The sequence below is a fragment of the Haliotis asinina genome, chromosome 2, assembly GCF_037392515.1.
Source record: "Haliotis asinina isolate JCU_RB_2024 chromosome 2, JCU_Hal_asi_v2, whole genome shotgun sequence".
Taxonomy (NCBI): Eukaryota; Metazoa; Mollusca; class Gastropoda; order Lepetellida; family Haliotidae; genus Haliotis; species Haliotis asinina.
The window spans coordinates 61,207,660-61,222,544 of NC_090281.1; positions in this window are offsets into that span (position 1 = coordinate 61,207,660).

Here is a 14,885-nt window from a genome sequence, read left to right on the forward strand (position 1 = left end):
TCCAAAGTGCTGAGCAAACAAGTATTTCGCCTTTCACTCTGAGGTAAAGTATATACAAAGTTTTTCAAGGTTGCCAGAGATCGTGTTCCGCAACTGTCAAGTAGACATTTTGTCTTGTGTTGTGTCATTTTTTGTATGACCCGGAGACGTATTTGCTGTTTACTACACGCCAATCACAGATGGCAGTGTCCTGAAAGTATGACTGTGTATGACATTGAACAAATCGAATGCTATCTTCTTTAGACCGCCGTCACACTCAAAGTACAAAAACAGATTGATTGAAGGCTTTTAATGGAAACTCGCCTTCCGTCAAAACATTTTTTATTCTCGCTTGTGTCATTATTCTTCACTCTATATCTAGAATCACTTATATAGTTTGGTGGCGTTAACGTTAAGAAATTTAACGCCAAAATGCGGAAGATCAGAAGGGATCTACGGTGACTTTAGATCAAACCATGCACCAATCGAACTCGGGTCGAACATGTTACACAAACTCCACAATGTTATTTCCCTTGATTTTTTATCAGACCGACATGTCGTATCAGGGAGAGGTGGCACGTCACAACAGACATTTGCTATTCGTATAATTAAAACTGAACCTTGCAAAGTTCGCTCCATTTCCATGAGGTCATTCGGCTCCAACCTATTCAGGCTTATACCGAAAGATTTACTGAATGAGGTCAGCGGATACTCTCCTAGACTCCACTTGTTTGCTTACCAAGTAGGTGTGCTACACACTTCCAATATCTACCATGCATTCAAGAAAATCTCACTGACTTAAATAAGATGTTAGAAAAGAACATACAGCAACAAATCGTAAATCATTTGCTGGAATCGACTCATGCCGCTTGACCAAGACTATCAATCTTTATTGACTGCTAAACACAGACATTCACTTGAGACAATCACATCAGAAACCTGTTTCCACTGGGATTGTCTGCCTATATGATTAACACTGACACACCAGTATTTATTCACGGGCGAAATGCATAGTGACTTGTCTGGAGATCTCTGTATGTCTCTTCACAGGAGTCAAAAATTCCCACATATGAAAATCTGACATGCATTCCAGCACGCTCTTGTGTTTATTGAATCAAGATTCCGAAATAATGTGAAAACCTGACTTGAAAGTCAATCAAAGTCTGCCAATCAACAATGGACATGGCAGGAATATAACAGTCTACCCTTGTCTACTGATATCGTCCAGTTGCTGTGGTTATTCCGATTGCCTATGTATGTAATTCTGCTGAACGTCATACAGTGGACTGCTCATATTACAATCAGGGTATGTCGTTCTTTAAATGGTGGGAAAGTTGATCGATACGTGATTGGAAACTGTTCCTGGATGTTTCCCTGACAATGTAACCTTTGCATCTGTTGCCAACAGGCTTTAAGAATCTTCCACGAGTATCTCTTCATGTCTACGATAGGGAATTTAGCATCGAGTGTGAACATCTTGCACATTTAGCTAAAGAGTTTCCGAGTTTTGAAAATGCAGACTACTTTCAAGCTACAAGGACCTAGAGGGATCATTGGCAACCTCATTGTCAAAGCTCTTCTTCACAGTTTCATCGTTTCCCATGGGCTTTACATGTTCTATTTATTTCATTTGTATTAAACGTATTGAAGAGGGATTTTTATTTGCAAACCTGGAAGCTACTTCAGACTTAACTTCAGATAAGATGAGATCGATCAGGTAGCCTCACATGCCAAAATGATTACTCCGTTCTAGCACAAACACGCTGACAGCTGACTACAGCCTCCCGCCTCATCGTTCTGAGACGAATGCTTCCTTTATAATGTATAGACGTTTAATTGAGCTTTTCAGGTTTGTCAGCTATCATGCTCTCCTAGGACCGTCTGCGTTATTTAGTTTTGGAATTTGTGTGGCTGATAGAGTGTATCGCATCTACTGTACTCAATGCCTGGCTCGATACACTCGTAAATATAAGAAGATTTATAGTCTTCATCAAAGGCTGTCTTTTCCTTCCGGACACCTATTGTCCTCTCTTGTGTCATTATGTCGCTGAAACAACGTCATTAGAATGGCATTTATCGTCTGATGTCGAACAGGAAGACTTTATATATGATGAACAAAAAGCGCAAAGTCAGGAGTGATTTACTCCAAAATGTACGAGAGATGAGTACAGAATTCGAGTCGAATGTTTTAAACAGTCCCCTCAGAGTTATTTCCCTTGTTGCCGTTTCTTTAGCTACGACCTTGATGGGATATCGTTCGAGTCAAAGTGAACGGTATGACGTCACCACAGTATACTTTGTCCTCATTCAAAATAATGATTGAATCAGTCCATGTAGTCTTCGAGGATCAGGCGCATTTCCACTTAATGTTAGCTTGCCTAGTAGACATACTACACGCTTTCATTATCAGCTATACTTACCATCTAAACTACAGCACGTTGGTGGGAATATAATGCTTGCCAACATAATGGTACAAAAGAGGACAAGGAAACGAAAGCCTTTGATGAAGACTTTATATCTTCTCACAATTACGCGGGCTGTGTTACCAGCAGGCTAAAGTAAACAGGCCATCGAACGTTTTTTGTCTACTCATTCCTAGGACATTGAGTTCAGCACAGACATCGATGTACAGTCTATCATCGAAACAAAAGTATAAAAGAGATACTCTCTCAAAGGATTCAGGGGAGCACGAATCCTGACACCCTTGAATTAAACTAAGTCTTCTAAACATTCAGAATGAAGCATTGATCTCAAAGTGAAATTCTGAATGCTTGGAAAGATTGGCAACTGACGTACCTCGAAGAGCAGCAGGGTAAGTTTGTTAATCAATAATAATGCCGAACGTCTAACGAATGAATAACAATATACTCTGGTTCTTATCATTCCACTGTATGCATTTCATCTTCTATGCATGGTATTATCACAGCATATATTCCAGATATTGGCATTGAACGGAAGTGCAAAGATGCTAAAAACACACCAATATTGTAATGTCAATATTAATTTGAACATAGACTGACAATCACAGTCGAAACGGGCTTGTGCTGTGATTGTCTGAAGTGATTGTTGATTTCCACAGTGGTACGATGTTTGGTTTACAATAAATCCCTAGTTACTTTCCACATTCTGGATGATCTTAGCTCGCGTCTAACAAACGATCAATGTGCTTCCAAAGACGAAGTTTCACAGACTTAAAAGGAACAATAATGGCACAAGTGAGGACATTAAGTGCCTTGATGAAGTCTTTGGTGGAGACTTTCAATCTTGCTGTTTTTTCACTGTACACGCTGATGGTTGACTCAAAGAAACTGGCCATCGACTTTTGACTGTCTGCTTTCACCCGGCATGTTTTCGGGACATTGCCATTTGAAATAGGTAAGGCAAAATGGGATTTTAATTCAAATGAGTATGATAGTGGACAACCTTGAAAAGCCTTTATCAAACTTCTATGTCTTATGAAGAAAGCATCTGTCTAAGAGTGAACGACGACATTCAGCTGCCAGCGCGTTTATTACATCACTGGGTAATCAGATTCATTACATGGCAGAGTAAGGCTGTCTAATCGATCGAATGTTAGCTAAAATTGAATCTGTGGAAGCTCACCATGATCCAGGTTTGTATATTTCAGTCCCTCCCAATGTGGTTTTTAATGACATTGAAATAATCAGGACATGTAAGTCGACCGAGAAACCCAATCAAGTAACTGTGAATAATTGTGAGGTCAAGACGAAAGCTTCTCCAAAAGAAAGGTGATATGCATGGTGACGTTATTTTATTACAGGAATGATTAGATGTCTGGTTCGTCAAATGGTCGGCTGGTGATTGAGAAAGGTAATGTTCGTTCAGTTTCTGATGGTGTGAACAGCAACCGAGATGCAACTCCTCAAACCGAAGTATTCATTAATCATTCCTCAATCATATATATTCCGTTATTTTCATAGCCCGTCGCCACCTTGTAAAATTACAAAACAATTCTGTTTCCATTTCTTTTTTCTTACTAATAATATGTGTGAGATGCAGTTTCAGTTTGAAACTATCGGATTAAGAACTGATGTGCATTTTTACGTACTGGCTAACCATAATGTAATTACTATGCCCTATTCAATCCACATTAAGGCAGGAAGTGATAGCACGTTGATGTAGAAGAGTGATGAGAAACATATTTCATCATTTTGTCATGAATAATACTTGTGATTTGTTATACTCTTGGCAGGCCTAAAAAATTCCATACCCATTGACTTCATAGCTTGTGGTTGAGCAGATTTGTTTGGACCCACCGACAGGTCTGAGATCTGCTTCCAGTGAATGTGATGGGAATGCTACAAGACATATGACCTGGCATTCGACACTTATTTGTATCTTAGAAGCCAGCGTCCAATATATAGCATGCAGCGTATAACTTGAGCAACATGCTTACGTCGACACCGACGGAATTCCTTTTATTTATACTAATTTGACTCCTTGTAATAGAAATCGCTTGAGTACACATTCTGACTAACTAAATACACTGGGTCCCCTAAGTCAATTCCCCTGGGGTATTTGTGATATAAACATTGGAAGGCGAGACTTCTTCTAATCGTTTTCGGCTATCAGCTGGCATCACACACGATGAGACTGGTATGTGATCGAAATTATATTCTGAAATCGTTGCTGTAGCAAAGACACTGTAAGTCCCCATTTGTCCCTAGTTTGGTGATCTATCCTCAATTGTTGGCGATCTGTAGTCCATTTTTACACTGTATGGTCCAAAATGCTTTTCTCCTTTTAAGGATATTTGCTGACTAGTCTATGTCAATCTGTGATAATTTAGTGGTTTTTTCTGTCCTTTGTCGGCAGGATTTCATATATATTATATGTATGTATTATGAATTCAAAACTAGTTTCAGTAACGATATGGCTAATATATTACCGATGTGGCTTTAAATCTCAACTTACTCACTCGCTCACTGAAAATCGTTGCGTGTTAGTCTGTGTGTGAAGATAGCTTGTCTGACTATTCGGTTGTCTTTTGCAAGGCTGCTCCTCTTGTCTAAGACGTCACAATTAGCTGTGTATTATTGTCTCCCTTTACCTTGACAGAATCTTATGAGTGTGTGTAAATCCCAAACTGGCCCGAAACATTTACATGGGTTTGCCATCTCCGATTTGTAAAACGTCTTTCACCTGCAGTTCATGGGTAGATACACCCACATCATTGAATAAGTGAGTAGGTTTTTGTCACTTTTAGCAATAATCAAGCAATATATCGCAACAGTGGAGAGCAAAATTTGAGCTGGCAAACGTACTACTGGTACGACGACAAATAACTGCTTTTGCTGTTCACTCGACTGTTTCTACTACCACTACGAGTACTTCGAATGTATTGCCCAATCGATGAAAAATCTTACATCTACCATTTAATCACTACGTAGTAGTAGTAGTAGTAGTAATAGTAGTAGTAATAGTAGTAGTAGTAGTAGTAGTTGTTGTTGTTGTAGCAGTAGTAGCAGCAGTGCCACTATCATACAACTAGGTACCCATATGTTGCTTATTTCAGTACCTAAAATTAAGCTTTTTGGCCAAATTCGATTTTTAAACTTTGCAAGTAATTCAGACTCGTTAATTCTGGAACATTTAATGCGGCGATAAGCATATTCACTCATTAAACGTAATTGTTTGATCGGCATGCTAAAAGAAAGTGAGTTAATAGTGAAGCATGCGGCTTTATGGGGAATGAGAACAACACACAGCACGGGTAATGAAACCAATAAACCGGAGGGGTTACTACAAGTGGTAAAAGTCATCGAAAACTGGAACCACCTTTATCTTGATATAGATTATACACTGAAACTCTATGCAAAAAAGAAACAGTTGTCATCCATAAAGTTGTATACTTCATAATTTAAACGTACTTAAATAGATTCATTGATGACTGAAAATACAAATAAGCAATTGTCTACAAGTTAAGATGTCTGGATCCCTGCACTTTCTCAAATTGAAGAGATAATAGGGCCTCCTTTCTATTGTATTTAGCTAAAATACGTTGTGAAATATATGTGTACATATATTTTGAATATATTTCAATTTCTGGTACAAGTGCAATTTCTGGTTTTGGCCATGCTAAAGTGTCATGAACAGCTAAGGCTACTCTACCTTACTCTATGTTCAGGTATGTTAGTAATGGCCACCGAAGTGCTAAGATTGCTTGTACAGCGGCCGCAAGTCAGTTAGGCTGCAACTTAATTCTTGCATCCAGTTGGGCAGGTCACGCTTAGCCTCTTTGTAAGTGCCTAGTGTCACCGTTGATTTTCAGTGATCATTTCGTATGATTTTAACAGATAGTTTTGTCCTTTAGACTTACTAAAACTGACCATCACGTTACAGTCATTTTTTCTGGACGTTGTCATTAAAATAAATATATGCAAACAGTATCGTCCACACAAATACCGACATACATTCAATTTAGTATTAATCAGTAACTCGGACTCATATGCATTAAGAGTAAAACGGCAAAGGACGGGCGCACCACTGGTGCCCACGTGAAAAAGAACTTTGTGTCTAAATAGCATGGCTCGAAAGTTCACATTTGATTTTATCAAAGAAGACACTTCAAATAACATTTAGCTTTCATTTCTAACCCATTATCAAGAACCTTGAAGACAGATTTGCAACCATCTCTGTGGTCACTATGTTAGTGACAATATCCTATTGATCTGATAATCAATCTTCTCGCGTGTAATATCGATGCACACCGTGGAAGAGTCAAGCGGTGTAACATAATTGAGCTTAATCCTTCTCCGAGATTGCACCGATTCAAGCACTTCCTTTTAGTCAAAGAATCCACAATATAAATTCCATCAAATGCATGTGTTTACAAATAAAGTCGTTCTTTGACTCATAGAGGATTTTGGTTATCTGTGAATAGCATACAGCTCAAGGAAGACTTTTAGTCAATACTAAGACCTTCTCGAAGATTAAACCTTGCCACAGAGGTGGCACATGTATTCTCGGTTGATGCAGTGTATACCAACTAGAAGCCTTGTCTTGCCTTATCCTGTTACCTTTATTAATACTAGTACATGTACTTGCGGTTGATGCAGTGTATACCAACTAGAAGCCTTGTCTTGCCTTACCCTGTTACCTTTATTAATACTAGTACATGTACCTGCGGTTGATGCAGTGTATACCAACTAGAAGCCTTGTCTTGCCTTACCCTGTTACCTTTATCAATACTAGTACATGTACTTGCGGTTGATGCAGTGTATACCAACTAGAAGCCTTGTCTTGCCTTATCCTGTTACCTTTATTAATACTAGTACATGTACTTGCGGTTGATGCAGTGTATACCAACTAGAAGCCTTGTCTTGCCTTATCCTGTTACCTTTATTAATACTAGTACATGTACTTGCGGTTGATGCAGGGATGCAGTCCCTAGCAACTAGCAAGTAGTGGCCAGGAACTGTGCCTTGCCTTATTCTATTACCTTTACATGCTGACATGTCACTACTCGCCAAGTAGAGGACAGGCATGATGAACGGTTTCAAAACAAATATTATAACAAACCCTTGCATGGCAACGAACAACAACAATGAGAAATGAACTCAGTCAAAAATGTCATTTGTATAATTATGGACATCGAGTATACTTTAATCAATCACAAACTGGTACAAACATTGGATGGCTCCATAATCAAGCACACAAGTCTGTGGATGATAACTGATGAAAGTAAGAATTTAAACCGTAACACCGATCGGTGCAATAAACAAGTAATACACTTTCAGCAAGTACAGTCTAATGTCTGATCGATCGATCATTTTAGTAAACGTTAAGTCGGTGATAGCTCACCGTGACCCGGGTTTGCGTTTTAATATCCCCATTCAACAAGGCTTGCAGTAATACCGAAAGAACTTCGAGACACACAGGAAACAATGAAAGACAGTCATCTGAAGGTGTAAACATTAGAACTTATATCAGTCCTCTTATGTAATACCCGAGAAATTGATCTTCTAGTGTTGTTCAGTTCAGCTCGCAACAGAAATGTTTCTTTGAACGCGGCTATAAATTGATCAAGCTGGTTGTGGTATGATATTAGTTCGTTAACTTGGAATAAATGTACGCTTCAGACTTTGGGAGAAGCTACCAAGATTTTGTAGTTAATGAGGTTTCCATCTCATATTTAGGATCGATTCCCTGTCAACACTGCAAAAGAAATAAATCACGTCTTGTTTTCAGATAGGGATTTTCCTAAAGGTGTCAATACAATCATGTTTTTGCCGAATTAGGAGCTTTGTAATTGTTGCATCGCTTACTCATATTATAACACGTGGTCCTTATAAACCTATTTTTAATACAGGTCCTTTCCAGGGGTAAACTGTAAGTTATAACAGCGCTCAATTATTGTCGCATAAATGATACTGGGCCTTAAATGTGAATTTGAGGAAATAGTCTGTTAAGAATTGCACTTCTTGCATTTTCTCTGGTATGATTAGTTAAGCATTCGAGAATTACCTCCCTTTCACGTTTCGCCAACTTCGATATTTTTCCAGGAATACTTCAAAGGATGGGAGAATTCCAGCTACTTTATTCGAGTTCTTTGTTTGAGATTTCCGCTTCTGACGATTTCAGACAGACAGATAGACAGACAGACAGTTTATTCAGTATTTCAGACCAAACGACCCATAGTGCAGTTACATTTTTTTTCAAAATGTGCATACATATCACGTTTTACCTCTAAAAATAAACACATTTTTCAGAAAACAATGACGATTTCAAACAAATGTAAGATTCTTGAGATGTAAATATCATCCCAGAAGGCTGCCTACGTCTTCCATTTGTACTGGCACTGATTAAGTTTATTCAGCATGCCTGCATTATTTCAAACGAAGGCTGTCAGAAGACGAGTACATGTAAGATGGTTCAGAGATGATGTGTTCTATGTTGTTTTAAAGTTCAGGGTATGAATATCAATACTGCAGCTTTCATTCAAGGTCCATACTTATGTCTAACGGATTTAAACAACACTATACCTGCGTTTGTATAAAACACTTCATGGTATTCTTTCAATTCTATTTGATATTTGCACAATATTACCCTAACATAATTACCAAATCTTGACATTACGGAAATGGAATAGTCAGATCAGTGCCCAGATGGAAGTTGAGGTGGCATCAGCAGTTGAAGATAAACCATTGCATTGCTCCCATGTCCATCTCCCGATTGACAGACTTATATTAACATTCATATCGAGTTGTTTACGTTATTTCCGAACCTTCATTCAGTAAACAGAAGCATGTCAGAATGCCACATGTCGAAACTTTTGATTCGAGTAAAGAGATATTCAGATTTTCAGACAAGCCACGGTAATTTTCAAGTCAAGATTTGTGCGCTAGTGTTAATCGTATACACAATCTCAGTCGAAACACGCCTGTGGTGTGCTGTCTGTGCTCGGCAAGTACCTCAATTGGACTTCATTTGTCTTCATGTCTGCTAACAGTCTCAGTCAGCAACTACCGTCGATGTTCCCTTGATGGAATGAAGAAATGACGCTCGCATTCTTTACATTCCTAACTACTCGTGTCATTCTTTTTGTAGGTCACGGAAAGAGATGAGTAGTAACGAATGCGCAGTGTTCGACCGTCCTGCAGACGGCATGGTCGAGTCCAGTATTTGGTGAAGTTCATTATAGTTGAATATAACCCAACATTATATTTCCATTGACAAGCATTAGTTGTATGTTTGGCAGACAGTAATAGTGTACAGCCGTTACCTCCAGAGGTAACAACTACCGTCTGTCTGCTATGCAGACATTTAAACATTACAACACGGGCTAGTACACAATAATTGCCCAATGTTGATACCTGCACTTTCCGAGAAGAGAAAAAAAAAGAAAATATTTGGGCTACTTTTTTATGTATTTTATTCAGATAATTTCACAGTGGTTAATTTCCTGTGTAGCTATATCATATTCCAGTTTAGGTAAAGCGGCATGAGTCAAGTCCAGTAATTACTGTAGGTAATATCTGGTAGGTAGGTAATATGTGTGTAGCCAGACAAAGTATTTCTATCAACATGCTAACCTCACATGTGTGATAGATAATTAACTTTTTTAGCTCAACTACTTGGCACACAAACATTAAGCGGAACCGCTGAACACCATCAAAGACTAAATGCTGGCCTTTTTTTTGGTGGAAACGTTGGTTAATTCTACAAGGAGGTCCAGAGGGAAGTGAAGCAATTTTGTAAAGACTTTTAGAATAGCGAGTTACTGTTGTGACGACATAATAACTATGAGGGGATTTTATAGGACGTTATGAGGTCGGTTCGCTGTTAATGCGCGTTTTGGAATAAATCAGTATTGATCTCAGGATTTTGATTTTGTTCATAATATTTAACCCTCTTTTTGTACGACATCAGACGATAAATGTGATTTTAAAGACGTTGTTTCAGAGGCGTAATGATACATGAGAGGACAATAAGTGTCTTGACGGAAAAGAGAGCCTTTCTTGGAGTCTTGAATTTTCTCTTATTTACCAGTGTAATGTGGTAGTTTGCTAAAGTAAGCTGTCCATCCACCTGTTGCTGCCTAGACTCGACAGGCTCATTTCCAGGACATTACATGTTGTTTATAATCGAAACAAATACAAAAACTGAAAAACAAATGCAGACGGTCTTGGAGAATTCGGGAGAGCACGGTCGCTGACAACCTTGAAAAGCTTTGATTGAATTCGAACTTTTATACGTTAGGAATGAAGCATTGATCCCAGAGTGAAAGATGTAATGTTGTAATCAACTGTCACCGCATGTGTCAGATAACTGGGTATTCGATTTCATGCAAGAGCTACTGAGCAATCGCTGAAGTAAAGTGTAAGGTTTGAAGTAGCCAACAGTGAAGCAGCTACGCAAATTAAAATCCCCATTCAATATGACTTGAAATGAAACTGAAATACCTAGAACATGCAATGTCACTGCGAAATAATGAAACTGGCAATGCACGTGTCTTGTTTTATGTAGATCCTTGTAACTATACACAGAGAAAAGGGTTAAGCATTCCTGATATTTTTATGATTTTTCCACTATTATTTGAAATAGTGATACAAGGTATAATTATTGTTAGAGTAGAAATTGCTCGAGATATTACCGGTGTTACATGGCAATCGCGCTCGTGTCGCTTGTGCAAGTGCAACATGCCACCTCTGAGGATCAATAAAGCGGTACGGCTCAAATGTATTTGTGGGTATATAACGTTGGCTGAAACGGCCAGACAAGCACATTCATTTACCATAGCACGAAGACGATTGTCAATCGACATTAGAAATCAGATCATTGGCATGAATACCACAGGAATGTCCTTTAAGGCGATTGGACCAAATCTGGGATACCGTTACACTGTTGTTAGCCGTTTAATTCGGAAACATGCTCAGACCGGAAGTGCAATGGACAGTCCAAGAAAGACATGTAACTACATCACGTGAAGACAGACAACTGATGCGACATGGACGCCGAGGACACTTCAGTACATGTCCTCATCTGAAAAGACTGCGGTTACCTAATCGACCCATCGGCTAGAGAACAGTCAGAAATTGTCTAAAAGCGACAGGATTGAAGACCAGAAGAATCATTAAACAGTCCTTGTTGAGAGACCACCATGAGCGTGCACGTTTGACACGGTGCTCGGACAGACGACACTGGAATCTGAGGACCTGGAGGAAAATCCATTAACCGATCGAAAGCCACGTGTACGTACACGAGTTTGTACGTACACGAGTTTGACCCCAGCTGTTTGGACCCAGCTTACACCCCCAGGAACAACTATTGCCCACGGAGGAAGATCTGTCATGATGTGGGGATGCCTCTCTCACGATTGTAAGTTGGATTGGTCACCATCATGGGCAGATCAACGGGAGCTCAATACATCTGGGACGTTCCACGGCCAGTTGTTGGTCCTCATTACGATAACCATTCCACTTGCTGCACGACCTCGGTACATAGACGAAAACATCAGGCCTCGTCGATCACGTGCCGTAGTGCCTTACATGAGGACCAATGCGATGACTGCTCTACCCTGACCAACGTTAAGCCCAGATCTAAACCCTCTGGAGCATGTGTGGGACATTATGGGACGGCGAATCCAGGCATCGAATCACCCAGTACAGACTGTACATCAGGTGGAGGCAGCTCTGCATGCTGAGATGTTGTTATTGTCCTGAGAACAGATAAGAGGCATGAGACCTAGTGTGAAATGTGAAAATCATCCGGGTACGTCGCGGGTCCACCCGGTACTGATTAGTCTCACTGAACACGTACACTAGTGTCTGTAAGGAACATTTTCATGTGACAGTATCCATACCACAAGGCTTTTATTGACTTGCAGCTCCATAATTTAGAGGTTTTGGGGTTGTTGGGGGTTTTTTTGTTGTTTTTTTTTTGTTAGTTTTTTGTTTGTTTGTTTGTTTGTTTTTGTTTGTTTTTTGTTTGGTTGGTTTTTTAATTTTTTTGTTTGTTTGTTTGTTTGTTTGTTTTCTTTGCTTTGTCTTGTTTTGTTGTTATTTTTTTGGGGGGTAGGCATTTGTCATTGAGAAAGTATCACTTGGTATTTACCTTTGTTCTTTGTTTGTAGCAGGTGATCAGTATTTGGAAAGCTCAGTGACCCTTCTCCGACGAAATGTGCAAGACCTGATTCATGGATACATGGGATGGGATCCGACGTTTACGGGCAGATTCGTAAGCCCGTTGGCAACTGTTGTAATGATCACAATGCTCAGTCAAACACCCAGTCTGCAATCACGATTCTTGCAAGTGTGTCTTGCGAATTAAAAAACAATATGCCCTGAAAGCATTCCACTGTATACCAGTACAAGTACGCAGATAGAATAGCCGCAGCAGTGCTCAGATGACAAGGATAAACCTTCAAGTTCTTTCTGTATTTCGGAGGCTATGATTCTTCGCTCCGATTTGAAATTTGGTGTTCAATATTCACCATGTAAACAGACAAGCTCAATGGAAACGTGATAACGGTGTGATTGTCTCTAGTGAATGTCTGTGTTCAGCAGTTACCTTCACTGGCCTTCCACTGGTCATCATATCTGCCAACTATCTCTGTCAGCTACTACCGTAGATGAGATGGGATGAGGGTGATAATGGTGCTGTCGTCATTTCTCTTTACTTCAAGAAGGACTTTTTTCGTGAAGCGCGATGACGTTTCTCCTTAATTCCAGATTGTTTTCTCTTCAAGTGAGGCGTTTGTTTGCTCAGTGGTAAATGCATTCGATCGTCCAAATGAAAACCTGGGTTCGTTTCCATACAATAGTATGGGTAAAATGTTTGAAGCACATCCCTGGTGTCTGCCATCTCATTATTGCTAGAACATTACTAAAAGCGGCGTAAAACTGCATTCAATCACTTACTCGTCAAGTAGAAATATTGTATGAATATACTGCTAAAAAATCAAATGGAGCCGAGTTTTCAGATACAAAAGGATAGTGTGTTTTTAACATATAGTTTTGTTACATGTATACATGAAATGAGCACTACGCGCACTATTTCATATTCATTTTTGGGCGGTGGGTATCCTTGTGGTCAAAGCATTCGTTGAGCATTAATTGAGACCACATCGATCAAACAGCCTTGCTTCCCTATATAATGAATCCGATTACCCAGTATCTAACAAACACCAAAGTTTCCTTCGTAACTTGGCGAACTTTAATCCAGGGTTATCAGGGTTTCACAGAATCCACGTAGATATTTTGCCTTACAGTACGGCGGCATTTGTTTTGTGAGATATAGTCGCGAGCTGACCGTGGAATACAGACAGAGGAAGGTCGATGGCAAGTCTATTTTAGCCAGGAAAACAGGAGGAAGATTGAAAGTCTTCATCAAAGACTCTCCTTTCCATCAAGACACGTATTGTCCTCTCTTGTGTCTTTATTCTTTCGTTCATGTCTCTGAAAGTATGTTATTAGAATCACATTTATCGTCTGTTGTCGTACAGCAAGAGGTCAAATATCATCAACCCAGTGGCCGAATATTAGAGGAGGGGTCATGGTGACTTAATGAACAATGCACCAGTGTTGGGAATAGAACCAGGCTCGATTGTGTTGGACAATTCGATCAGACAGTTATTTCGCTTCGTTTCTGCTTTTTAGACATTCGGTTCGGGTCAATTTGACCTGTACCAAAATAATGACTGAATGAGGTTAAGCGATTGCCATCGAGCGTGTTTCCTAATCAAGTAGCTTCACTTGGACCGGGAACGGTTGTGTAGCTCAGAGGGTAAAGCGTCACGCCGTTTCCACACATGGGTATAATATGAGAAGCCCATTCTGGTGTCCTCGCATCGATAATGCTGGAACATTGCTAAGAGCGGGGTAAAACTAGCTCATTCACTCACTTGGGTCAGTGGGGTAGGCTGCTGTCTGAAGCATTCGCCCGGGTTCGATTCCCCATAAAAATGTAGAGCTCATTTCTGGTGTCCCCTGCCATGATATTGCCGGATTATTGCTAAAACTGGGTAAACCAAAACTCACCCATTCACATGGGTTTATTTGGAAAGGTTGGCATTCAAAGCATACGCCCGGGTTCGATTCCCCACATGGGTACAATGTGTGAAGCCCATTTCTGGTGTCCGCTGCCGTGATATTGTGGGATATTAAAGCGACATAAAACTCCCTCACTTAGATCTCAGGGGAGAATAAAGTATTTGTTGAATTTTATTGATTTTATTGATTTTATTGATACTGTGCTGACACATTTTAATGGACATCATCTACGAAACTTGACAAAACAACTATAGTCATTTTAATACTGAAGTTATTTTCATTTTGATGCTAACAGTCTCCCACGAACAACGTGTACGAGTATCATATTCCGTCCGCCAGATAACTTGAATCCGAATTTATCCTTTAAAAAAATCATCTCCTAATCAGTTCAAA